At 41.9% G+C, this 25477-nt stretch overlaps 1 protein-coding gene and 1 long non-coding RNA gene across 2 annotated transcripts in view; one reads left to right on the top strand and one right to left on the bottom strand.

The window, feature by feature from the left end:
* Positions 1-25477, top strand: part of FHIT (fragile histidine triad diadenosine triphosphatase) — a 1908162-nt gene that overhangs the window by 576162 nt on the left and 1306523 nt on the right. The window lies entirely within an intron of this gene.
* LOC136382036 (uncharacterized) lies at positions 22354-24111 on the bottom strand. Its single transcript, XR_010747184.1, has 3 exons — positions 23838-24111; positions 23325-23706; positions 22354-22796 (listed from the first exon to the last, which is right to left on the bottom strand). It is a non-coding gene; the product is annotated as an uncharacterized lncRNA (long non-coding RNA).

Below are 25477 nucleotides of genomic sequence, written 5' to 3' on the forward strand. Positions count from 1 at the left end.
TTGCACATTGAAACTGTTGAGTAGCTCTGTTACATCTGTCAGAAAGGCGAGGTGCCATTTCCATTCTGCATCATTGAGCTCTGGTACTTCTTTGTTTTTTGAAAGCATAAAAGCTGTAATCTGTGGAAGTAAGTCATAGAAATGTCTCAAAACTCTCCCTCGACTCAGCCAATGGACTTCGGTGTAGTACAGGACATCTTCATAGGCCACATTTAGCTCAGACAGAAATTCCTGAAATTGCCTGTGGTTTAGTGTATTAGTTCTAATGAAGTTGACACAACATACCACAATTTTCATAACAGAGTCCCACTTCAGTGATTTACTACATAACGTTTGTTGGTGGATGAGGCAGTGTATGGCTATTGGATGAGAATGGTTAAGTTTGTCCATCTCTAGGTTAATGCGAGCAATTACTCCTTTCTTAGGCCCCACCATACTAGGCGCACCATCAGTTGTCACACTGGATAGTTTAGCCCAGTCCAGCTCCAAATCCTTCACAGTTTGGGAAATCTTTTCATAGATATCCTCTCCCGTAGTTGTTCCTTTGATGCTTTGCAGTGCAGCAAGCTCTTCTGTGACTTCGAAATTGTCATTCATCCCACGAATAAAAATTAGAAGTTGTGCAGAATCACGAACATCATTGCTCTCGTCAAGTGCCAAGGAAAAATAAGAAAGTTTTCTCGCAGAGTTTTGCAAATGCTGATGCAAATTGTCCCCCATTTCTTCAATCCTTCGTGTTATTGTAGATCCTGAAAGACTAACTGTACTAAATAAGTCTGCCTTTTCTGGACGCATCTCTTTGGCAACAGAAAGAAGGCACTCTTTAACAAATTCTCCCTCCACGAATGGTCTGCCAGTGCACGCTATTAGCTTGGCAACTTGAAAACTTGCTTGCAGTGATGAAATATTTAGCTGCTTCTGCTTCACAAAAGTATTTTGCTGAGTTGACAATGAATTTTTCAGTTTTAATATTTTATCTTTTCTCACATCTCCAACCAAACAATCATATTTATCTTTATGTTGAGTTTGATAGTATCGACGCAAATTATACTCTTTGAACACAGACACTATATTCTGACATATCAAACACACAGCTCTTTCCTTGTACTGTATGAAAAAGTAATCATAAGTCCACTGTTCTTTGAATATCCTACACTCTGAGCCAATTTTTCTCTTTCTTGACGTCATTGTATCCTAGGGATTCCAAATTGATAATAGTTAAATACCAATATATATATGCTCTCTGCCCCTCCATATAGGTCCCATGCTCTCTGCCCTTCATGTAGGTCCAGGCCTCTGCCTCCCATGTAGGTCCAGGTTTCTGCCCACAATGTAGGTCCATGCCCTCTGCCCCCCCCATGTAGGTCCATGCCCTCTGCCCCCATATAGGTCCAGGTCTCTGCCCTCATGTAGATCCAGGTCTCTGCCTGCCATGTAGGTCCATGCCCTCTGCCCCTCATGTAGGTCCATGCACTCTGTCCCCATATAGGTCCAGGTCTCTGCCCCCCCATGTAGATCTAGGTCTCTGCCCCTCATGTAGGTCCAGTTCTCTGCCTCCCATGTAGGTCCAGGTCTCTGCCTCCCATGTAGGTCCAGGCCTCTGCCCCCCCATGTAGATCTAGGTCTCTGCCCCTCATGTAGGTCCAGTTCTCTGCCTCCCATGTAGGTCCAGGTCTCTGCCTCCCATATAGGTCCAGGTCTCTGCCCCCCCATGTAGATCTAGGTCTCTGCCCCTCATGTAGGTCCAGTTCTCTGCCTCCCATGTAGGTCCAGGTCTCTGCCTCCCATGTAGGTCCAGGCCTCTGCCCCCCCATGTAGATCCAGGTCTCTGCCTCCCATGTAGGTTCAGGTCTCTGCCCACAATGTAGGTCCATTTTTAAAATCCAATTAAAAAATAAATAAAAAATATACTTACCTAGTGCGGCAGTCGCTGCCACGCTGTGGACCCGGCGCCTCGGTCTTCAGTCTGTCAGGCCTAGATACGCACGTCGCGCGCTACAGCATGTCGCGCGCTACAACGTCGCGACGTGATCATCTAGGTAGGACAGTGAGCGCCGAGCGCAATACAGGAAAGAGAGTTCCTGTATAGCGGCGGGCGCATTATACAATTGAAATGAATCAGGGAACCAGCTGAATCCCCGTAAGTGCGACGGGAGCTGGGTAAAAGGCCGTTGCGGGCCGCATACGGCCTGCGGGCCATAGTTTGGGGACCCCTGCACTAAGTTATAGGTTCACTGTATTTGCTTGGAATAACCTTTATGAAATTTCTACAATGTATGTGAATAGCCCTTGCCTAGAATCAGGTGACATGAATCCTGGTCATTGCTCCTTTACTACTAATTAAAAATTATCTTCTTCATTTGTGGTGGCATATAGCCAATTTAAAATAAGATTAATAAAACATATTTAGAAAATTCAGAAACAAATCCTCTTACCACTGCTACTAATAGAGTTGCAAATACAGGGGTACCTTGACACACGAGCACTTTAAATCACAAGCAATTTGAGAGATGAGCAGTCAGTTGTGGGATTTTTTGCTTTAAGTCATGAGCAGATATTCGAATCACGAGCTTCCACCACCCTCCACTAGGTGGCCTGCCGAATGTTCTGAAAGGGAGGAAGAAACAAACTTCCACAGAAAGGTTTTTGTTGAAATGGCCTCTAAGTGAAAGCGAGGAAAGTGTGGTGAAAAAGCCAAAAGTCAGTGAAGAAAATGATGATTAAACAAAGTAAACAAATAGCAGTTAAGTTTAGTGATAATATTACATATCAGACGTAATGTGTAAGTTAAAGTTTGTAATTAAATATAGCGTTAAGTATGCAGAGAGTTATGTTAAGTGACAGAGCATGAAATGAAAACCTCCTCTGCCAGTCTCCTCCCCCTCCGCCAGCATCTTCGCCTGACCTTGAAAGTAAATACACTTAATAAACCTAAACCAGTTTATTTCTTTACATTCTCTCTTATTATGTGTATATATATATATATATGTGTATATATATATGTGTGTGTGTATATATGTATATACATATATATATGTATTTTATTTATAAAGTACATTTCTTATTGAAAAGCATATAAAACAAAAAATTTGTGTGGGTTTTGTGGGCCAGAACAGATTAATTGCATTCCCATTAATTTAAATGAGGAAATTTGATTTGACACACGAGCAAATTGAGTTATGAGCCCAGCCATGAAATGAATTAAACTCATGTGTCAAGGTACCACTGTACACGTTGAAGACGCAACTGTGCTCTGAGTTTTCTTGCACACAGAGCAAAGACAAAAGAAAACACAGGAGGTTTCATGTCAGAAATTTTTCATATGATCTCAAGGATCTCTTCCCGTTTTCCAGATTTTATAAAAATGGAGTAATAAAACCTTACCTTTCAGAATCTTGGTGGGTTTAAATGAGTCCACAATGGTGCATAAATGTTAGCGTTTTGTCTTCCTTTCTTACATAATTTCAACTAAGGTTTGCAGTAGAAATCTCAGGAAAGTCAGACTGCAATTAACATCGTCAAAATGTCATGCTCTGAACATCTGTGGATCAACTTATTTAAGAACTCCTATATTGTCAGCACTATGAGAGGCATTTTACAAACTTCTCCATACAAAATTGCTATTATCCTCCACATTTCATAAATTAGGGAACAAAATTCCTAAGAAATGATGTCACTTGATCAAGGCCATTATAATAAGTTTAGTTAAAATTTGAACCCCTATCTATCTGTCACCAAAGCCCATGGCTTTTCCAGTACACTAAATCACTTCTATAGCAGTTTTGGCATTCGTTGCAAGAATCATTTCTGGTTATAGAGAGGTAGTTGTGAAGAATAAGCACACCCTTGGTTAGAAATTGTATGACCGGAAATCACTGATGGAGTGATGACCCAGAGCCTCCTTATAAATCCTGGAAGCATCAGAGAACCTATACATGTCTATATTTTGTGTTCATGCTTTGTTTTTAAAAAGTGAGTTCTTTGTCAAGACTTGAGGAGTTGTAGAGTGACAGAGTAAGGTCACCCTGGAACCACCAGTGTTATCTTTGCCAATACAGTTGAATGTTTCTCAACTGTAAAGCTTATTTAATGAAAAGAGACCCCAAAAAATTCTCGTTAGTTTGACATGAGCAAACTCTTAGCCTGCTGATTACCATACCTACAGTATATGCTCATGAAATCCCACATTGTGAGTTTCTTCAGGTTGTCATACTGCTTTATTGGAACAATGTCTAGTGTTGCTCTTATGGGAAAGAGTCTTGAATCAAAGGGTCAGAGAACTTACTTTTAATATTCTGGAGTTTACTTTTAACTACAGCTAGAAATTGTTTTGTTATACAGTTTTGATTAAGAGACTATTTCTTCTGAATCTTTTTGGTATTTTTTTTTTTTATAAATCAAACACTGTAATTATAATGGAACTGCTTTTAAAAAAGAGCTACTAAATCATTCTGCCAGCAGCTGAGAGCCAAAGGGAAGGACTCCATTATTTTGGGCTGTAACCAGGATGCCTGGTTGGGCATGCTGGGGTGAAATAAACTGCGAATAAGCGGTCAGGATGGGTTTTAGTTTTGCTAACCCTCTGCTGTAGTGTTTTTGCTTTAAGACAGGGGTCAGGAACCTATGGCTCGCGAGCCAGATGTAGCTCTTTTGATGGCTGCATCTGGCTCACAGACAAATCTTTAAAAAAAATAATAATAATGTTAAAAATATAAAACATTCTCATGTATTACAATCCATTCATTTCCTACTGCTCATGTTCATGGTTGCGGGTGGCTGGAGCCAATCACAGCTGCCCTCAGAGACAACACCAAATTTTTATAGGATAATGCATAACATACATGGGTCATTGTATGGCTCTCACAGAATTACATTTTAAAATATGTGGCGTTCATGGCTCTCTCAGCCAAAAAGGTTCCCGACCCCTGCTTTAAGATATTTAGGCCTTATCCTCACCTCAGTGGGTGGGTCAATATCTCAGGCTATCTATGTTACTTGATTTGTTTATATGGTAGCTTTAAAAAATATCAATACCCAACTTCACCCCAGACCAAATTAATCAATCTTTGGAGGTGATTGTTTCCTAAACTCATTGATTCTATGGGAGTCGGGTCGAGAGAGACTAGGCTGAACTGGCCCAGGTTGTCTAGGTTTCAAGGACAGCTATTTCAGCAGCTGTCATCATCAATCAGTGTTTCCCGAAGGGTATAAACTCTTTAGGGTTTTGGAAGATTCAAATTCTGCTTTCTGAGCTCCATTTAGATTATTAAATGAGATTGTTTGGAGATAGGAGCCCAGGAATCTCCATGTTAAACAAGAGCCCTAGTGAGTCTCATGCACTAAGGGTTGATTATTGGCTAGAAAAGTATGGTGACCTTTATGAGTGAAGTTGTGTGCACCTCCAGAGAGAGTGCACACATCACAGTAGAATCAGGGCAGGCTTATGTATTTTTAATAGTAGAAATTTTGATACAATCATTTGGACTAAAGGGAATCATGCATCAGCTTTCCTTTGGGAACCCCCTGCTGAGTGTCATGAGACTCACGAATGGGTCACAAATTCAGTAGCTGCTTTAATCTTTGGATACCCGGGCATAACAACTAGGGCCATTGTGTTTTCAAGGTCTTTGAAAAGATATTGAGAACCAAAAGAGCAGGAAAAATTATTTTGGTTTTAATGTATGGAGAAATTACGGAATCAGAACTAATATTTAATGAAATGCCAATAAAATGAACATTTTATTATTAACTACTAAATTATAAAAGGTCTACATTTAGAGACATTTTATGAGTTAGCTTTTCTTACTTAAGAATTTCTGAAAATACATGTGAGTGCTGAGAAATTTTAACCAGTTTAAAAATTAAATCAAATTATATGTAAACAAATAATATCAAATGTAAAAGTACAAAAATATTTTCTAAGATTTCACATCTGACAGTTGTTTAGTATAATATATCATATAACATCGGGTTAAGTCTCCCAAAGATAATGTGCTTACTCCTGGCTAACTAGCTGAGTTGGCTAGAGTGTCATTCTAATACGCCAAGGTTGTGGGTTTGATCCCTGGTCGGGGCACGTATAAGAAGCAACCAGTGAATGCATATATAAGTGGAACAACAAGTCATGTTTCTCTCTCTATTTCTCTATCACCCTTCCTCTCTTTCTCTAAAATCATAAGTAAAGTTTAAAAAAAAATATTTTTTTATTTAGACAATTCAATTTAATAGGGTGACATTGGTCAACTAGAGTACATAGAATTTGAGTAAATATCTCCACATTTGGATAATCAGTTATGCTGTATACCTATCACCCAAAGTCAAATCATCCTCTGTCCTTTTAAGGATTTTAAAAAAGAAAAAAAAATGTGCTTAGGGTTTAGGAAGGCATATATATGTATACCCCAAAGTACATACTTCAAAACTAAAGATATCTATTATAGTTGTCCTGGGCTCCATGCTAATTGACAAAGCTGCCAAAATATGCCTAAGCGATCTTCTAAAGATGCAGTTGAAGCTAAACTAGCATTATTGCTCACCATCCCTCCTCTAAAAACACACACACACACACACACACACACACACACACATACAGCCAAAAGGATTGAAGAAAAATTAATATTTTTAGCTACATATCTCACTACCTTTAAAAGTACATCACTTACATAAAAGTTGGAACTTTAATGAGCATCAAATGAGACTGACAAGGCAAATTACACACCATGCTTCTTACTCAGAAAATTACCCCTAAGAAATTGCAATAATAGTAGTGAAAAAACACACGACTAGAATAAAAGACAGAGAAGTAGCTGTCATTGGAAATTCAGAGTCTCTGAGGTCAGTTAATAACTAAATATGTCTTTTTTGAATTCTCCTTGCCCTGTTCATCCTTTGGATGTGATTGCATATAAGGTCCCCAGTTTCAGGATTCTTCTGATCTGTAGATTATGATTCCTGCTACTAGCATCTTATTTAAGATATATCCTCTCTTTTTCTTAGCCCCTTCATTTGTTTCTTATGTAAAATTTACCATAACTTTATTGTTGGTTTACTTTTTTTTTTTTTGACTGTCTCCTCCCCTACAGTGTAATCTCTACAGAAGCCTGTGTTATGGCTACTCACAAAATCAATCATGGGGAAAAAAGATGACAATTGATCACTTTGTCCTTGCCAGAAATGATCAGGCAGGAGTATCATGCTATTCAGAACAATGTTAGAAATGTTTAACTGGTCAGGAAATAGTTTAGGACATCTTTTTAAAATGTAGTATTATATAACACCCAAGTTATAAATAAATGAGTGACGGGGTAAAATACATTCAAGTATTTAGACTTCTCTCACCACTCCCAGCATTAAAAGGCATAAAAATGCCTCCCAAATCAACTTTTCCTTTCATATAAATAATAAGAATTCTAGATGAATAAAATGGCTAACTTTTCACTTGAAAATGACTACTTTATATATCTGGTGAGACGCCTGAACATTTCTTGGTAATACTTCAACTGATTAATAATTTAGAATGATGATTGACTGGAGAATGGAAGTGGCGCTAACAGCCTCTCGTTCTCCTCTTTATTATTTCAGACAAATTGGTAAGTCATGATGGAGGTGTGGGATGTTTCTAGGTCAATCGGCTAGAAGCTTTGGATTAAAATTGAAGGAAGATATTTGATCTCTCTGAGGTGTTGACCTCACCCCTGATAGAGCTGAATGACTTTGTGATGTGTTGCCTCTGATACTTAGCACTGCTACTATGATTCTAACAAAGTCTATGTGACAGGAAACTCCTAGTGTGACTCTGCTGTGTTCCACATCATGTTAGACACTGGTTCAGATAAAACAATGGATCCAATACAATCCTAACCATAAGTAGTTAAAAAATCTGGCAAGAGAGACATATATGCCTGCAAGCCATTATCCTACCAGGTAAAGAAAATTAAGTGTTTTAAGAGCAGGGTGTGAACACATCCCATGGAGCCATCAGTTTGGGGCCTAAAGTGAGGGACCTACCTAATTAGGGATTACTGCTTTGAAGCAGTGTGACAAAGTCAAGCTGTCTAGTGCAAATGGTATGTTCTGTTAACAGCAGTTAGAATTAGAGAATGGAGAAAAAGAAAAATGCTGGCTTGAGAATCTGGTCCTGATTTTCAAGCTTTCATCAAGCTCGGGATCTATATTCAGAAAAACAGGATTCAGATAAATTGTCTCAGAAGAACTGAAGTGAGCCTCATCCTAAGAAGTGCAAAGGGGTTTAGCTAGAAATTTCCACTTGTTCTTGAGATGTTGTGGCTTTAACAGAAGCCAGTCTTATTGTGGCTGCTGCCAGGGATGCCGATGTCCTTCTTCCTGTAAGGGAGGCGTGGCTGTGCCCCTCACTGAATCTCACAGATTCTGAAGACAGGTGGGCTTGCCATCTAAATAAAACCATTGTGTATATGATGCTAGATCTACTTCCACTGGCTGAATGTTTTGCTAATACAATCAGGGGCTGAACACCAGGACTCACCTCAAGGAGCAGAGGATCATGTATGCCTCCTATCACCCCATCTTCTGTGGAGTTAGGTCACTTTCAGAATATTTATGTTTGTTATGGACTAAATATTGTCCCTCCAAAATTCATACATTGAAGCATAATCCACAATGAGACTAGAGATAGGGCCTTTAAAGGGGTAATTAAGGTTGAATGAGGTCAGAATGGTGGAACCCTAATTCAATATGACTGGTGTCCTTGTAAAAAGAGAAAAAGACACCTAGTATGTCTGTATACAGAGAAAAGACCAAGTGGAATCCTCTGTAAACCAGGGAGAGGGAGCTCAGGAGAAACCAAATCTGCTGAGACCTTGATCTTGACTTTCACCCTCCAGCACTGTTGAGAATACAGCTTTGTGGTTTAAGCCATCCAGCCTGTAAGATTTTGTAATGGCAGCTCTAGAAGACATACACAGTTACTGACAAGTGCCTCTGATGGCTTTGATTTGTGAGCTTAAGTCAATGGCAAGCTAAATTGAACTGTTCATTTGAGCCAAAGAAATTAAGACTGTCCTTAAGAAATTATTCTTATGCTCATATCATTAAGTAGTGTCCAGCATAAGCATAGTATGAAGCTACTCATTTATGCAGAGCAAGTTTTTCACTCAATCAAATACCTATTCAACAAGTGGTCGTTGCATGCCTACTGTGTGCCGGTTATTCACAGGTTATGCTCAGAAAGCGCTGTCAGTCTATAAGAATAATAAAACAGGCACATAAAATCCTGTCATTTGTTTGCAGATGTGCCAACATTGTGCCAAGAGTGAAGGGATCATTGTCACTAGAGTGGCTGGAAGATTCCTGCAGAGTTGGCAGTTAAGGATGGGATTTGGTCACACAGGGTGGGCAGTGGGGAAGGAATAGTGAGCAAAGGCTTAATGATGAAGACCCTGGGAAGTTTATGGGGAGTTATACACTTTTACTGAAACATAGTGGATGCAAAGGGAAATTTTTTTTTATAAGGCTGAGCTATTTCAGACTCAAAGAGCTTCTTTAATAAAGGAGTAATGATACTTAGGCACTATATTATGTAAATCATTAGTTAACACCATACTCATCATTTCCCTACAAGGCAGGTGCTAATATTATTCCAATTTATAGACAGGGAGACTGAGGCATAGATAGGTTAAATTACATACCAACTTCTAGTAAATGGTGTAGCTGGGATTTGAACCTAAGTATCCTGGCTTCAAGGCCCTTGCTTACATAAAGGAGGTCTGAGTATCTAAACCAAAGTCTGAGGGCAGGTACTGGTTGTCAGTAGATTTGCAGATGGGAGAAGGAGCAGAGCTTTGAGATAGTGGGCAACTTGTATTTCCTTGAGCAAAGAGAAGGGCAGAGCCCCTGCCTCCAATAACCATGAGGATGATGGCAATGCACTTGGCCACTTTCCTCTAAGTTAGCCATGTTTGCAGACATTCGTGGAGATAAATCGTCGGTACAGGGAGACAAAAGTGTTTTTCAGGCGCTTTGCTGCCATGGTTAGGCTAGGATGGTTATGAAAGGAGCTTTTCTGAGGCCGCTGCCTTCTGGGGTTACATTCTTAGTGAATCTACTGCTTCAAAATGGAGTTTGTTCGTTGCATGTCATCCCAGGGTGGCAGTTAGTTGCATGTGTTTGGTTGTGTGCCAGCCCCCAGGGCGCCAGACCTCAGTGGGGGAGCCACTGTTTGTCATGAATTAGTCTTTAAATAAAAGCAAGTTTTAAAAATGGAGCATGCTAATTTGGGTTTTGCTAACCTCCTCTGAAGAAGGCCTGGCCTGTTCCATGCCAGCTGGCTGAGTTGGCATTCAGCAAGAAACTGGGTCCCTACCAAAAATCTCTTTGCTTGCCCCTACCCCTTTGAGAGCGAAATGGCAGTGAGTTGCTGGTTGGCACTGAGGGACAAGGTGAAACAAGGGGCAAGGACAACACAGTCATCCGATGATGAAAGGGAATTGAAAGGCCATGATATTCCTGCACCTCTCACCGCTGTAGAAAGCAGGGTCCGCCCCTCTTTCCCCACTCATGCTGTGCTCAGCCACCCATTCAGTGACTTTCCACACAAAAGGCTTCCTCATCCAATTGCTTAGACAGTGCACCTTTCATACTCTTTCAAGTCTTATTTAAGGGATTATCACTGCAGTTTTCACTTCCCCTAGAAAAAGCTGAATGAGCGTGAATAGGGCGGAAGAATCTTCAGTGAGAAAACGTCCCCCACCACCAAATGCTCACAAAACCCCTAATCATGATGGAAGAATGCCATCCTGTTTTTGGCAGCGGCTGGCTACCAACGCACTAATGAACAGCTACTGTACACGTGGGCGGTCATTGCAGGCGCCCTGTTGCACACACAACCTCTGGAAATAGAATGTGGTCACCTTCACCTGCTGCTCTTTCACATTAAGAGCTTTCCCGCTGATCAAGATTTTGATTCTTGAAACTCAGCACTTGGCCCAGTAAGTGCTACTGGCCGATTTGTTTTCTTATACTTTCAGGGTGAATAATCTGATCAGGAGAATTGGCAACAGCAGTGCAATCAACTGAAAATCAGTGAAAGCAGAAACTGTCGGGTCTTTTCTTTATTTATTTCTGTTTTGTTTTGCAAACATCCCATTGTCTTCAAACAGGATTGCTCAGTATTGGGGAGAGGAGCCTCATACATAGGCAATTTTAAGCTTTACATTTGTTCTGAAGGTTAAGGAAACATGGAAGCTTTCTTTTCATAGGAATGTATTTGTGCAGCAGATTGCTGGGGAGTATGAGTGACCCTGGTTGCTAGTGTAGTGTACATTACATTTCCCCGAGTAGATTTTTTTAACCCGCTTATTTGACACTGGTGCCTCTGTTCTTGTGAATGCAGCATTTAAGTTTATTAATAATCTGACTTCCTGTTCCTGAGAGACTGACCTGAAAATTTTCTTTATAGGAGAAGAATATTTTTTGGGGGGGGAGGAGTGTAAACTTTAAGGAAAAATTGACAATAAAGGACATTAAAAACATTTTTTTAATTGAGTGATTTTAGAGAGAGGAAGGAAGGAAGAAAAGTCAATGCCCTAACTGGAGATCAAACCCGCAGTCCCACCATATCAGGACAGTGCTCTGCTGAGCTACCCAGCCAGGACTGACAATGAGGGATGTTTTGAACACTTAAGTACTGCAAATGGTTTATAAGGCAATGTGTTCTGCACTTTCTTTCATGCTCATTTAATATTTGGGGTCTCGGCAGGACAATGTGTTGCTTTTAAGAATAAGCGATGATAATGAGCCCGTGGAGCCCTTAATTTGTGCTGTAGCTGACAGCACCATGGTGGAGCTGATGTGGGGCGCATGTCATTATGACTGCGAACTGAGAATAACCAGCTGGAATTTGTTCTGAAAACATTCTGAGAACACCCTCCCGTTAATGGCCCATGGCTTGATCAAGCATCTGGTAAACTAATATTGTCATTTTTACCAGGAAAGTCAGCACAAATCATTAGTGATTCCGGCAGCCATTTGCCATCTTCTCTTGTCTAAAATATGCCAGTTACCACAAAATTATTTCTAGTAGCAACATGATTGAATGATAGTAAGCTGACTGTCACTTGTTGGCAGAAATTCTTTCATGATGACAGTAATAACATGTGCATTTGTGTCCTTGCTGGGCTCTGTTAAACAAGAATGTTGGATAGGATACATTTCGGATCCTCATGAAAAATACTTAGTGCCTGTGTGAACTGAAGGAAATGTGCTCTCTTGCAGATTTGTTTCAATGTGGGAATCTATCATTCTTGCGTAATTTGTTGGGGGAAAGAATCCCTGTTTGCCATTAAAATGATGTTAAGGGACCACTTTGCAATATGCACATTTTACAAACATCATTAGTATATAGAGCCTATTAGAGTTCATCTTTACTCTTATTATAGACAATATCTCAATTATTTAATGAAACATTCCAAATATAATTATCACCAAAGAATAAAATAATTCTATCAATGCCAGTGACCCTAAGAAAAATACAGAGAGCCAGATACTGCCATGAGATTGATAAGTCACTTATCATTTTACATTTATCCAATATTAATTTGTATGGCCCCATGTTCTGCATAACTGAAAATGCATATTGGGCAAATGGTCCAAAACATGTAAGATGAGCAGTGGAAAGGTCAGCTATACTTGTGAAAATTCCTGGTGGGGCATTTATATAAGAGTAAAACAGATTAGCCCTATTCCCCAAAGATTTAGGAAAACTAATTAATGGATTGGACACCTCTTGTGACACACCTCATATTCTCTTGTCTCACCGTTTAACTTGGGACAGTGCTGTGGAACCAGTCTAGGGAAAGTGGGACCCAAAGCCTTTTGCTAAGCTATATTGGGCATCACCATTTCGTACCCTAGAGCAGTGGTCCCCAACCTTTTTTGGGCCATGGACCAGTTTAATGTCAGAAAATATTTTCACGGACTGGCCTTTAGGGTGGGACGGATAAATGTATCATGTGACCAAGACAAGTGTCAAGAGTGAGTCTTAGACTGATGTAACAGAGAAAAATCTCGTCATTTTTTTTAAAATAAAACATCATTCAGACTTAAATATAAATAAAATGGAAATAATGTAAGTTATTTATTCTTTCTCTGCGAACCGGTACCAAATGCCCCACGGACCAGTACTGGTCCGCGGCCCAGGGGTTGGGGACCACTGCCCTAGAGCTTCTCTGGTACCCGGGTGAGGGCCTAGCAGCCTGACAATACAAGAGAGTCATAAGCCGTGGAGCAGCCCCTGCCCAGTGGGGGATGGGAACTGGGGAATGAAAGCGCTCCTTCTCCATGTCTTGTTCAAACCATTCTGAAGCACATTCTACATGCACATCTGCAGCATGTAAGGTTTCTCAGGGAGTTCCAGCATGACCAAGCCCCAGCTGACCACAGTGGTGGTCAGCTTGAGGGTCCTTATCCTGGATTTCCCTTCACAGAGGATGCTATTGATGCCCTACCAAGATCCAGTTTACTGGGTCAGCACACCCATGCCCCAGCTGTTTTGAGTGTTGGTTACTAAGGTCCTCCAGAGAATGCTTCTAAAGAGAATTATCCTCCACTGAGGGGAGCCACCTTCCCCAGAAATAACTGAAAGATTCCCGTGCTCTTGACCAAGGACATCCATAGTCAACAATTAACTGAAACTGTCAAGGTGGGAGGGCTCTGTGGTGCCATTCATATTTCAAAACTCCTTGTGGGATTGGGTTGAGGCTAGACTTCAGGTGAAGCCAAAAATCTGATTGGTTTCTGGTCCTGGTTGGTTGCTCAATGGATAGAGCATCAGGCAAGCCTATGATCGTCCCAGGTTCGATTCCTGGTCAGGGCACACAGAAGAAGTGACCATCTACTTCCCTCTGCCCATCTTCTTCTCCTGCAGCCAGTGGCTCCATTGGTTCAAGCATAGCCCTGGGCACTGAGAATAGCTCCATTGGAGTGCATCAGCCTCAGGCACTAAAAATAGTTTGGTGCTAGAGCATTGTCCCCTGATAGGGTTGCCTGGTGGATCCTGGTCAGGGCATATGCGGGAGTCTGTCACACTATCTCCTCTCCTCTCACCATAAAGAAATTTATTGGTTTCTTCTCTGGGCCAGTCTCCTTCCTTATTTCTTTACAGCTCTCTCTTGGGAGCCCTCCTTCAATCAAATACTTACACAAGAATACACAACTCAGCCTCTACTTCTAGGGTAGAGGGTGATTTAAATCATACTTCTAGGGAGTGTGATTTAAGACATCCTTCTTCCCTGTTTCTCTCTCTCTCTCTCTCTCATTCCTTAAACCCATTATATAGAGTACTTTCCCCAAATAAAATACTTGCTTGTAAGCCTTGTCTTAGGCACTACTTCCCAGGCAAGGTGCTGGAGTGGGGAAGGGAACCCAGCCTATGAACAGTCAATATGTTCGGAGGTTTCACTCTACATTGCCCCCCTTGGGAATAAGTGTATATGGCTCCTGTTAAGTGCCCTATTAAGGACATTTAGAAAGAATTAAGCACCACAAGATTATACAAACCTGAGTGATTTAGAGAGTAACTATAGAAGTTGTAGGATCTATTATGTGGGGCTAAAGAAAGTGTCAAAGACTTGGTGGAGAACATGTACTTAAATTTGTGAAAGGAATGTTTGGAAGGCAGGGAGAGGGTAGAAGGTTAATACAGCTTGGAGAGACAGCAGAAATAATGGCTCTGAGAGCAACTGAAAATCATTAGTTCAAGGGACCCTGACATTGCCATCCCTAAGGGATATAGGCTCATGTTGAAGGGGTTGGATATGACCAGAATGTGCTTTCATTCATTTGTTATACAAGAATCTTTTCAGTAACTACCACTTCCAGGCATTATGGTGGGCACTGGAAGAGATAAGCAAAATAGAAGTTGTCCCTGCTGTCAAAGAACTTGTTGTACAGTAAATATACAAGTAAACACATACACACATATAATGACATGTTTTCTAAGGCTCTGAAGGAAATGAAGAGGGTGCAATGACATACAATAGCAAGGGTCACATACAGGGGTTGGCAGAAGTAGGTTTACAGTTGTGCATTGGCAAAAGTTTATTGTATTATTACTATTTATTAATTATTGTGTTATTTATCTGTATTACATCTATAAACCAACTATTTCTCACCCCTGTATCTTAGATCAGGTAGACCAGAAAGTCTTCTCTGAGAAGCTGTTGTTTGAGCAAAGCTCTAAAGAATGGAAAGAAGTCACCTTGCAAAGGGTATGGGGCAAGGAGGAATGAGTGAGTCAGCCAGATTGACGGATGGCATAGGCAAAGGTTCTGAGGTGAGATATACCTCCATGTGTTAACAGTACATATAGAGGCCACTGGCCTACACAGGGCAGGATTAGAAGGGAATGCACAAGATAGGTAGAAATGAGCAGGATCTTTGAATTCATCAAATACTATTAATGTGGTATAGTGGAAATGAAGTGAAATGGAATGGAAAGCAATTGAAGGGCTTTAAGGGCAGAAGCAATAGTTTCCAATTTATGTATTTAAAATATTACTCTGTTGTGTGGAACATAGGTTTGAGGGAGGAACAAGAATAGATATGGAAAGGGCAATAAAAAGGCTTTTGCAATGGTTCATGTGAAAAATGGTGATCATTGGTCTAGAGTAGAGCCAATGAATGGATGTGAAGTAGAATTCACTAGAATGTAATTCAAGACAGCAGGGACTTAATCTCTTGATCACTGATGTACATGGGTCTACAGTGAGGTTTGTGGGGCCCAGGCAGGGGTACAAAGGGAGGCCACATACCATCTGTCTAATAATGAATCTTCATTTGGTAAAATAATTACAATGTTATTATCAACTTATTGTAAACATAGTTTGTTTCTATAGACAGTGATGATCTAAGGCTTTGGGGTCAAACCTAGCAACACACACTTCTTCACACATTACCTGTTGTTCCTTTTGTCCTATAAGGGTAGAAGTAAGCAGTTGCAACAGCTCAAAATGTTTACTATCTGGTCCTTTACAGAAAAAGTTTGCTCACTCCTGATCTAAAAAATTAAGAACTAAACTGCATTTGTATTCACAGTGTTTAAAATTTGAATATATTTTTATTAAGCATTTAAATTAATTATAAAAATGGGGAAGCTTTAAATTATTTTTTGAATGTTTTGATAAAAGTTTTATTTTTATAACAGCTCAGAGGTATTTATTGGAGTTAAAAAGCAAAATGCAGAATATATTAACCAATATAAAATTTTTAAGTCAATTAAAATGCTGGATTTAATTTTTTTCATTTTTTGACATTTTAATGAAATCTTATTAAGTATATTAATGAAGATAAATGATTACCAGTTTTGTGTTCAATGCCCTTCTATTTGCTAGTGTAGAGAATTGATATCTGATTTTATACAAGTTATGTTGTGAGCTACATGTATTCAGAATTTAGGAGAGCGTGCATTATTTAATATCGCAAAAAGTGCCTAAGCCATTGTGTTACAGTTGTGGATGCTGCTGGGATCGTGCGATTTCTGAAATTAGGAAATGGCACCAAAAGAATCTGATGAAAGGAAATAGACACACAGCATGCTGGGAACTGAGTTCTTATGCAAGAATGTGTTGCACTCATGCTGTTTGAGAGGAAGGAGCTGACAGATTAATTTGTCTATCTCTCACTTAAGCCCTCGCACTGCCCACATCACAGAGCTATGTGCATCTCTGTTGTCTGCAGTGTTGCAGTTGCACAGCCCACAACCCACAATCCTTCCTGACATTCAGACTTGGCCACCTTTTCTTCAGTGACATTGAGCAGGAAAAGTGGAACATTTGTCCAGAGCATGGATGACATTAACCACAAGAATAAAAATTACTGGTTGTGTTGTACAGAAGCTATACAGCAAGTCCTGAGTAACTGGTCCAGGTGTGTTTGTGATACACAGTCCTCTCTAATACATGGATTCAGAATTTAGAAAATGACAGAGTAATGAATAGACTGTATGCGAACTACAGAAATGCAAGGAGAAACATACTAATGGGTTTCAACCTTTGAATCTATGAAAAATCAAGTAGGTAAAAATAATCTGAACAAAATAATTGATATATAAACTAGATAATATATAAATTTAGACCCTGATATAGAGAATATATATATATATATATATATATATATATATATATATATATATATTTTTTTTTTTTTTTATGGGCCTTTGGAAAATTTGTAATACATGTCCTTAACAGGCTACAAAGAATCTGCAGGAAATTTCAAGATTGAAGTAGTAAAGTCCTCATCACCTGGTTACAATGCAATGAACTAGAAATTTATTATCAGATCTACAATCTGGACATTTTAAAATGCTTTTGTTAAGCAAGTCTTAAAGAAACATTCAAAATTCAACTTGAAAAAGATTTAGATGTCATTGATAATGAAAATATAACACGTAAACTTATAGGCTACAGCCAAAGCTGTGCTTAGAAGAAAAGGGATAGGCTTAAACATTGAATAATAAAAGAAGAACAAAACTAAACTGTCTTAGTCCACTCGGCCTGAATAACAAGATACTATAGTCTGAGTGGCATAAAACACAGACATTTATTTCTCACCATTCTGGAGGCTGAGATAAGCATGCCGACAGATTCGGTGTCTGGTGACGGCCCACTTCCTTGCTCGTAGAGGTGATCTTGCATGGTCCTCATTTGGAGAAAAGGGTGAGGGAGCTCTCCAGAGGAGTCTCTTAAACTAATCTCACTCAGGAGGCTCCACTCTCATGAGGCAGTCACCTTCCACAGTGCCCACCTCCAAATATCATCACATTGGCGGATTAAGTTTTCAGATATGATGAACATCTGACTTAAGAAAAGAATTGCAAAATAAGTAGAAGGAATGCAGAAAGAACCTTATAATAATGATGAAGTCAAAAATTAGGTTTTCTTATTTAAAAACAAATCCAGCCTGACCGGGCAGTGTTGCAGTGATTAGAGTGTTGGCCTGGAATGCTGCGGACCCAGGTTCGAAACCTCAAGGTCGCCAGCTTGAGCGTGGGCTCAGTGGGCTTGAGCACCAACCAGCTCACAGCTTGAGTGCAGGGTTGCTGGCTTGAGCATGGGATCCTAGACATGACCCCATGGTCACTGGCTTGAGCCCAAAGGTCGGTGGCTTGAGCAAGGGGTCACTTACTCTGCTGGAGCCCCCTGATCAAGGCACATATGAGAAAGCAATCAATGAAAAATTAAGATGCTGCAACAAAGAATTGATGCTTTTTATCTCTCTCCCTTCCTGTCTGTCTGTCCCTGTATGTGCTTCTCTCTCTCTCTCTCTCTCTTGCTTGCTTATAAAAAATTTAAAAAATAAATAAATAATAAAAACAAGGCCAGTAAATATCATGAATTAACCCAAGTGCTGCTTCCTTGGAAACAATGCTGAAACAATGCTAGACAATGTAATAATCCACTCACTAGCCTAGTCCCAGAACAGGCAGGGCACACAAAACCACAATGTTAAAAATGAAAAGGAAGAGCACTGGCCGGTTGGCTCAATTTTAGAATGAAGGCCTGGCAAGTGGAAGTTCCGGGTTTGATTCCCGGCCAGGGCACACAGGAGAAGCGCCCATCTGCTTCTCCACCCTTCCCCTCTCCTTCCTCTCTGTCTCTCTCTTCCCCTCCCGCAGCCAAGGCTCCATTGGAGCAAAGATGGCCCGGGCACTGAGGATGGCTCCTTGGCCTCTGCCTCAGGTGCTAGAATGGCTCTGGTTGCAACAGAGCAATGCCCTAGATGGGCAGAGCATCACCTCCTAGTGGGCATGCCGGGTGGATCCCGGCTGGGCACATGCAGGAGTCTGTCTCTCTGCCTCTCCACTTCACTTCAGAAAAATACAAAAAAGAAAAAAGAAAATGAAAGGGAGAAAGGAACCGTGGCTAAGGAAGAAATGAAAGGAATCAAAGGGGAACCTTTGAAAACTATTTGGCATATCACTTCAAAAATTTTGATGGGATGAATTTTTCATAGGTAAACAAGTTACCCAGTCTTACCCAAGAAGAATGAACAAAACTTTAATAATCTTGAAAAAAATCTGAGGAAATAATCAAAGATCTGAAAAAGGCCCTGGTCTTTATACTTTCAGAAGGAAACTAATTTAAACTTTTAAGGAACAGGTAATGCTATTTAAAATGAGAACTGGTAAGATTAATTTTATCTCTGCCAAATAGAATACCATGCCGTTGTTAGAGAGAATGTAGAGGTCCTGTGTAAGGTACGGATCAATCTCCCAAATGTTTACGAGGGAAGGCAAGATGCAGAGCCCTGTGTCTGCAATAGCATCATTTGATTCAGTGTGTGTGCAGGTGTGCGTGCGTGCATGAGTGTGTGTGCGTATGCTTGTGTGCACATGCTGTGTGCACCTGGGTAATATTTGTGAAGGAATATAAAAGCAACAGATAACAGTCATTGCCTCTGGGGAAGAAACTAGGTAGCTGGAAGAAAGGTAGAAGGCAGATACTTTTAAATGTATGCCTTTTTTATACTTTTTGATTTGATAGTATGTACATATACTACCCTCTCAAAGGATTATAAAAATAAATAAAATTATCCAGAGTACAAACAAAGAAGGGAAACTGCTGATGTGTTTTTATGGAACAACCATGACATAGATAACAAAGTCTAACAAAAACACCACAAAATAGAAGACTATAAATCGATTTCATTTTTGGACTCACTATGAAAACACATTAAATGTTAGTAAAACCACAGACCAGATGGCTTAAACAATAAAATTTATTTTCTCATATTTCTGGAGGTTAGTTGTCCAAGGTCAAGGTGATCCCAGGCTTCCTCTGCGGCCTCTCCTTGGCTTGTCGATGGCTGCGTCCACCCTGTCCTCACATGGTCCTCCCTCTGTACGTCTGTGCCTCAGTCTACTCTTGGTAAGGATACCAGTGTTTGGATTAGGGCCCATCAGAATGGCCTCATTTTAATCTAATCATATCTCTTTAAAGACCTTACCACCAAATAGGTTTAGGGCTTCAATGTAAGACTTCTTGGCAAGAATAGGGGTACAACAAAACTCATCCATAACACCATGCGTGACTCCTCACTGGCCTCCTAAAAAAATGAGAGTTCCTTGTGTTCTGCTCACTTTCTTATATTACAAACACACAAAAAAGGAAAGATTTAAACTCTCTGCTAAGTCATTAGTCATCGTTGTTTCTTGCCCAGTTTCCCCCCATTTGAGTTTTTACTCCATCTTCCCCAAACCAAGAGGACCTCTGCGACTCAGACCTGCTGTGCCGTCCAGTAGCCATATGAGAAGACTGCAGTGAAACGGTGTTCCCTGCTTGTTCCCTGTTACATCCTAGGAGACAGGCCACAGCAGACACAAAGTAAATTTTATAAGTTTTATTGCAGACCTGCACAGGGACTGCAGGCAACCCATGCAAGGGAGCACTGCAGCCCCCCCAAACCTGCGCAGGGACTGCAGGTAACCCACGCCTCCGAAGAGACTGGAGCACTGCAGCCAACCAAACCTGCGCAGCCAACGAACTGCGCAGGGACTGCAGGCAACCCACACCTCCGAAGAGACTGGGGCACTGCAGCCCCCAAACCTGCGCAGGGACTGCAGGTAACCCACACCTCCGAAGAGACTGGAGCACTGCAGCCAACCAAACCTGCGCAGCCAACAAACTGCACAGGGACTGCAGGCAACCCACACCTCTGAAGAGACTGGGGCACTGCAGCCCCCAAACCTGCGCAGGGACTGCAGGTAACCCACACAGGGGAACACTGCAGCCCCCCAAACCTGCGCAGGGACTGCAGCCCCCCAAACCTGCACAGGGACTGCAGCTCCGAGCTTCTAAAATGGCTCCTTTTTATAGGGTGGCTGTCTAGGATGAGCAAGCATCATACAGAAGCTGATGTGGCTGTTAGTCATTGGCTAGGGAGGTCGTGCGCAGTTACAGGGGGGGTATTACTCAGTGGAGAATTTCAAACATAAACTTCTGATAAGGGTCTCTGACTCAATGCAGGATGTTGCTGAACTCTTTGTTCTCAGCATCACAGGGACCTTGTACACTCTTGGCAGCCCCAGCATGTCAGTACTCCTTGAATCTAACATTCCCCCAATCTCTTTTGGGCATAAATCAAATCCTTGATTCTTCATCAGTGGGGAGAATGGTATAAGGCTGGGGCTCATGAGAATTTTCTACTTTAGCTGTAGCTATAAGCTAATTAGGTCAGGGGTCCTCCCTAGTATGTGCTGGCACGCTGATAGTGTGCCCTTAGTACTACAAGCTTTACGGACTAATTTCTTTCTGCCTTGCATTTTTCTTCTCTGTACTAACTTCTTACAACTTGCACAAACCTTCTGCAACTTACACAAACCTTCTGCAACTTACATAAACCTTCAACTTTTATGCACTTTCTTATCCAGGAATAACTGGCCTTCATAACAACTTACTTTTTCCTTTCCTTTTCAAAAGTACCTCTACACCTTATACCTTCTATTATCAAAACCATACAATTCCTTTCTAATTCATCAGAACTCTTAATTCCTAAAAACCTTAACCTTCAGCAAAGACTAAGTTAGTACTAAGTAATCCTCTTTTAAAGATTGCTTTTTGGAGGTGTCCTTTTCATAAGCAGCCTATTGGACACATGACCAATATTCACAGATTATTCTATAGTGGTAGCTATGAGCACATACATAACTTTCATTTACCTTGTAGCTTCTCTCTCAGCCAAGGGACCTACACCCCCTTTTTGTATGACTCATAGCAGTACATGCATCAAACCTTAAGATGACTTACTTGGCTTTCCTTTACCTTAGTTTCCCTCCCTCCCCAAAGTCTCTATGCATGGACCAGTTAACTTCTGGTTTGTGGCTGAAGCAGGGCATGCTGTCCTTCTCAGGGTCAGCTTACAAGGGTTGGCAGGGTCAGTCTTCGCTGTCCACAAAGGTGTCTCTGCTGGGACTGCAAGCTTCAGCTGGCTGCGGTGGACCCAGGCGGGTATGCCTTCTACCTTGGCAGTAGTGGGAGTTGTCAGGATCATGGTGTCTGGACCCGTCTAGGTGGGAGTCAGTCCTTGGGTGGTGTACTGCTAGAAGTGCCTCTTGGACAGTCTTTGAACAGTTTGCTGAGTAACCTATAAAACCTGCAAGTACTTAGGGAAAGGGTGTTACATTTCTACACTTTGCAGTTAGAGTTTAAGTCCTAGTGACCACTGCTTCTAGCTGGAATTAGCAGCAGGTCCCAGCCTATAATAGGCATGGGGCATTGAGATAAGAGAAATAAAGGAGACACTAAACATAAAGCAATAAAACCAGTCTGTCAATACCCACAGTAGAGATCTTTGAGGGATAAATAAAACTTAAATATTCAAGCAAGGCATAGTAGATGGCCCTTGTGTTATTAGCTTATCTGCTACTTGGAAGAAATACCTTAGGCTCGTGAATGATGTCCTTAGGCCTTCAGTGGCAATTCCCAGCATGCTGGGCAAGGTCAGGTCACAGGTAGCTGGAGCAGGGCTAGAAGAGACTGAACCCTCCCTCCGTGGAGCAAGGGGGCAGCTTACCTTCTCATGTCCCTCTTTCCACAGCACAGGTGTGTCAATCGGTGGGGCCGGGAAGCCTGGCAGGCTTCAGTTCAATGACCTTTCTTTCCACTCTGGAGCAGGGCCTTGATGAAAGCTATGAAGCCCCTTAGGGCGTTGGAGCCAAAAGTTGGTATTTCCTGACTTCTTTTGGGCCTTATTTGCCTTTTCTGTTACTTCCTTGGTCATTATAGACCTTAAAAGCCATGCTCAGAAGATCTCACTGAGGGGCTTGACTAAGAGAGCAAAATTGGGAATACAACAACAGATAACCTCTAGCTTACTGCACTGTTATCTTTTGCCTGACTAAGCAGTGGCTCAGCCCTTGAGCCGGTGCCCAAGGAGGAGGGGCAAGTGCCTGAAACTGTGAGGGGAGCCTGCGGCTTCTCCTGCAGCCAGCTGCAGCCTGGCTGCCTTTTCTTTCTCTACCTCTGCTGCTATACTGGGCTGCATACTGACTGTGCCACCTGCCTGCAGGTGGGTGCTGGTGATAGTACGCTAGACTCTCTATGTTTTCTATGGATCTAGCAATCCTTGGTTTGGCCAGTCTGCTCTTAAGTTGGCCATTCCAGTAGCAGACAAACAAACCAAATATGCACACAAAACAAACAAAACTTCTAAACCAAAACCAAAGGGAGAAGGCAGCATCCTGCGTTCCCCGACTGACCAGGTGGGGAGTAATCAGGTGGCGTCCCGCCTGCTCCACTACACCCTTTTCTAACCAGAGCTCTGTTTCCAAATATTCAAAGAGGAAGCTTCCTTACCAAACAGTCTCAAGACTCCAAATGTTTCAAATCAGCCAAATTCAGTTTCCAAATGGCAACTGCCAGAGGCTAGCTAGCTACCAAAGTCTGCTGCAGCCCACTCCGTGAGGAGGGGTCTTACACGGCCAATCTCGCTGGGGCCTCCATCTGTTACATCCTAGGAGACAGGCCACAGCAGACACAAAGTAAATTTTATAAGTTTTATTGCAGACCTGCACAGGGACTGCAGGCAACCCATGCAAGGGAGCACTGCAGCCCCCCCAAACCTGTGCAGGGACTGCAGGTAACCCACACAGGGGAACACTGCAGCCCCCCAAACCTGCGCAGGGGATGCAGGCAACCCACGCCTCCGAAGAGACTGGAGCACTGCAGCCAACCAAACCTGCGCAGCCAACAAACTGCGCAGGGACTGCAGGCAACCCACGCCTCTGAAGAGACTGGGGCACTGCAGCCCCCAAACCTGTGCAGGGACTGCAGGTAACCCACACAGGGGAACACTGCAGCCCCCCAAACCTGCGCAGGGACTGCAGCCCCCCAAACCTGCACAGGGACTGCAGCTCCGAGCTTCTAAAATGGCTCCTTTTTATAGGGTGGCTATCTAGGATGAGCAAGCATCATACAGAAGCTGATGTGGCTGTTAGTCATTGGCTAGGGAGGTCGTGCGCAGTTACAGGGGGGGTATTACTCAGTGGAGAATTTCAAACATAAACTTCTGATAAGGGTCTCTGACTCAATGCAGGATGTTGCTGAACTCTTTGTTCTCAGCATCACAGGGACCTTGTACACTCTTGGCAGCCCCAGCATGTCAGTACTCCTTGAATCTAACATTCCCCACGCCCATTCTTCAGGGGTCTTTGTACCACCCTCGCCGCCCGTCTTCTCCAAACCCAGCGACTTCCTCAGCTGCCAAGGATCTCCCACGACATTACAAAGATTTAAAACCCACAGTGTAGAAGACATGTCCAGGTGCTGTTAATTGGGGTAGTCTTCTTTCACAACTGGGGGAAAAGGACACTTGTGATTTGATGACAGGTTACAGTTCTGGGAGCAGCAGTAAGTGAGCGGAGGCCCCGACACCTAACGCAGCAAAAGGCCTTGTCCTGACATAGCAACGGATGGATGTCACCAGTACAAGTCAGAGCTGGGACTTGGCTGTGGGCTGGCAAGACTTTGGTTTCTGCCCTGGGGAACAGGAGATATTGTTTTCTCTTTAATTGCCTACTTATGTGATAGAGTCAAAAGGAGAAAGAAAAGTATGACATGTTGCTTTTTTAATACCTGAAATTCTGATAGTCTATATATTATAGGGATAGATAACTTTCTAATGACACTTTTTATAATAAAGTTTTTATTGCTTTGAAAAATACTAACTTTTTTTTTTTTTTGCCGTTCCACGGAGATTAAACAGACCCTGCAGCTACAGTTATAGGCCAGTGCTACATTGTTTGAAATTTTAAAAAGTTAATAAATATAATTCATAATATTACTAAAAAAATGTTAGCGTCTACCCTCATCTTTACTTTTAAAAATTGACAGGTGATTTCATGGCAGGGAGATGTAGGCCACTTGTTTCTCTGTTGTAGTGGCAGGTGCCAGAGAACCATCCAGATGCCCTCGGGTGCCACTCACCGTGTTTTGTGAGCTCCGCCCCGGCTTCCTGCCAATGGCTGCACCTGCAACCATCTTGGTGGAGTTGCCTGGACTTGCCTCACTATTCCTTCTGCGAGCGGGAAGTGCACCCCTTCACCAGTGATTGACTGGAGCCAGTGTGAAAGCCCCGGGTCTTTGCCCAGGTGGTATCACTCCCTCCAGAGGGCTCTACCCCAGATTCTACCCTCGTATGGCTTCCTGCCTCTCCAGTCCTGCTTCCTGCCACTTCCTTAACAGTTTCTTTTGGGAGCCCTTCCTTACTATCTCACTTAATAAATCATGAATCCTCTTGTTAGCATCTGAGCTGAGACCTAAGACATTTGTGCTCTACTTTTTTTTTTTTAATTTGTCAGTTGATATTTTAGAGATAGAGGAAGGGAAGGAGAGGGAAGTGGGGAGAGAGACATCGACATGCTGTTCCATCCATCTGTGCATTGAGTGGTGACTCTTGTGTGTTCCCTGATGGGGGATTGAACCTGCCACCAACAGATCAGGCATATAAG

This window comes from Saccopteryx leptura, chromosome 10, assembly GCF_036850995.1.
Source record: "Saccopteryx leptura isolate mSacLep1 chromosome 10, mSacLep1_pri_phased_curated, whole genome shotgun sequence".
NCBI classification, from domain to species: domain Eukaryota; kingdom Metazoa; phylum Chordata; class Mammalia; order Chiroptera; family Emballonuridae; genus Saccopteryx; species Saccopteryx leptura.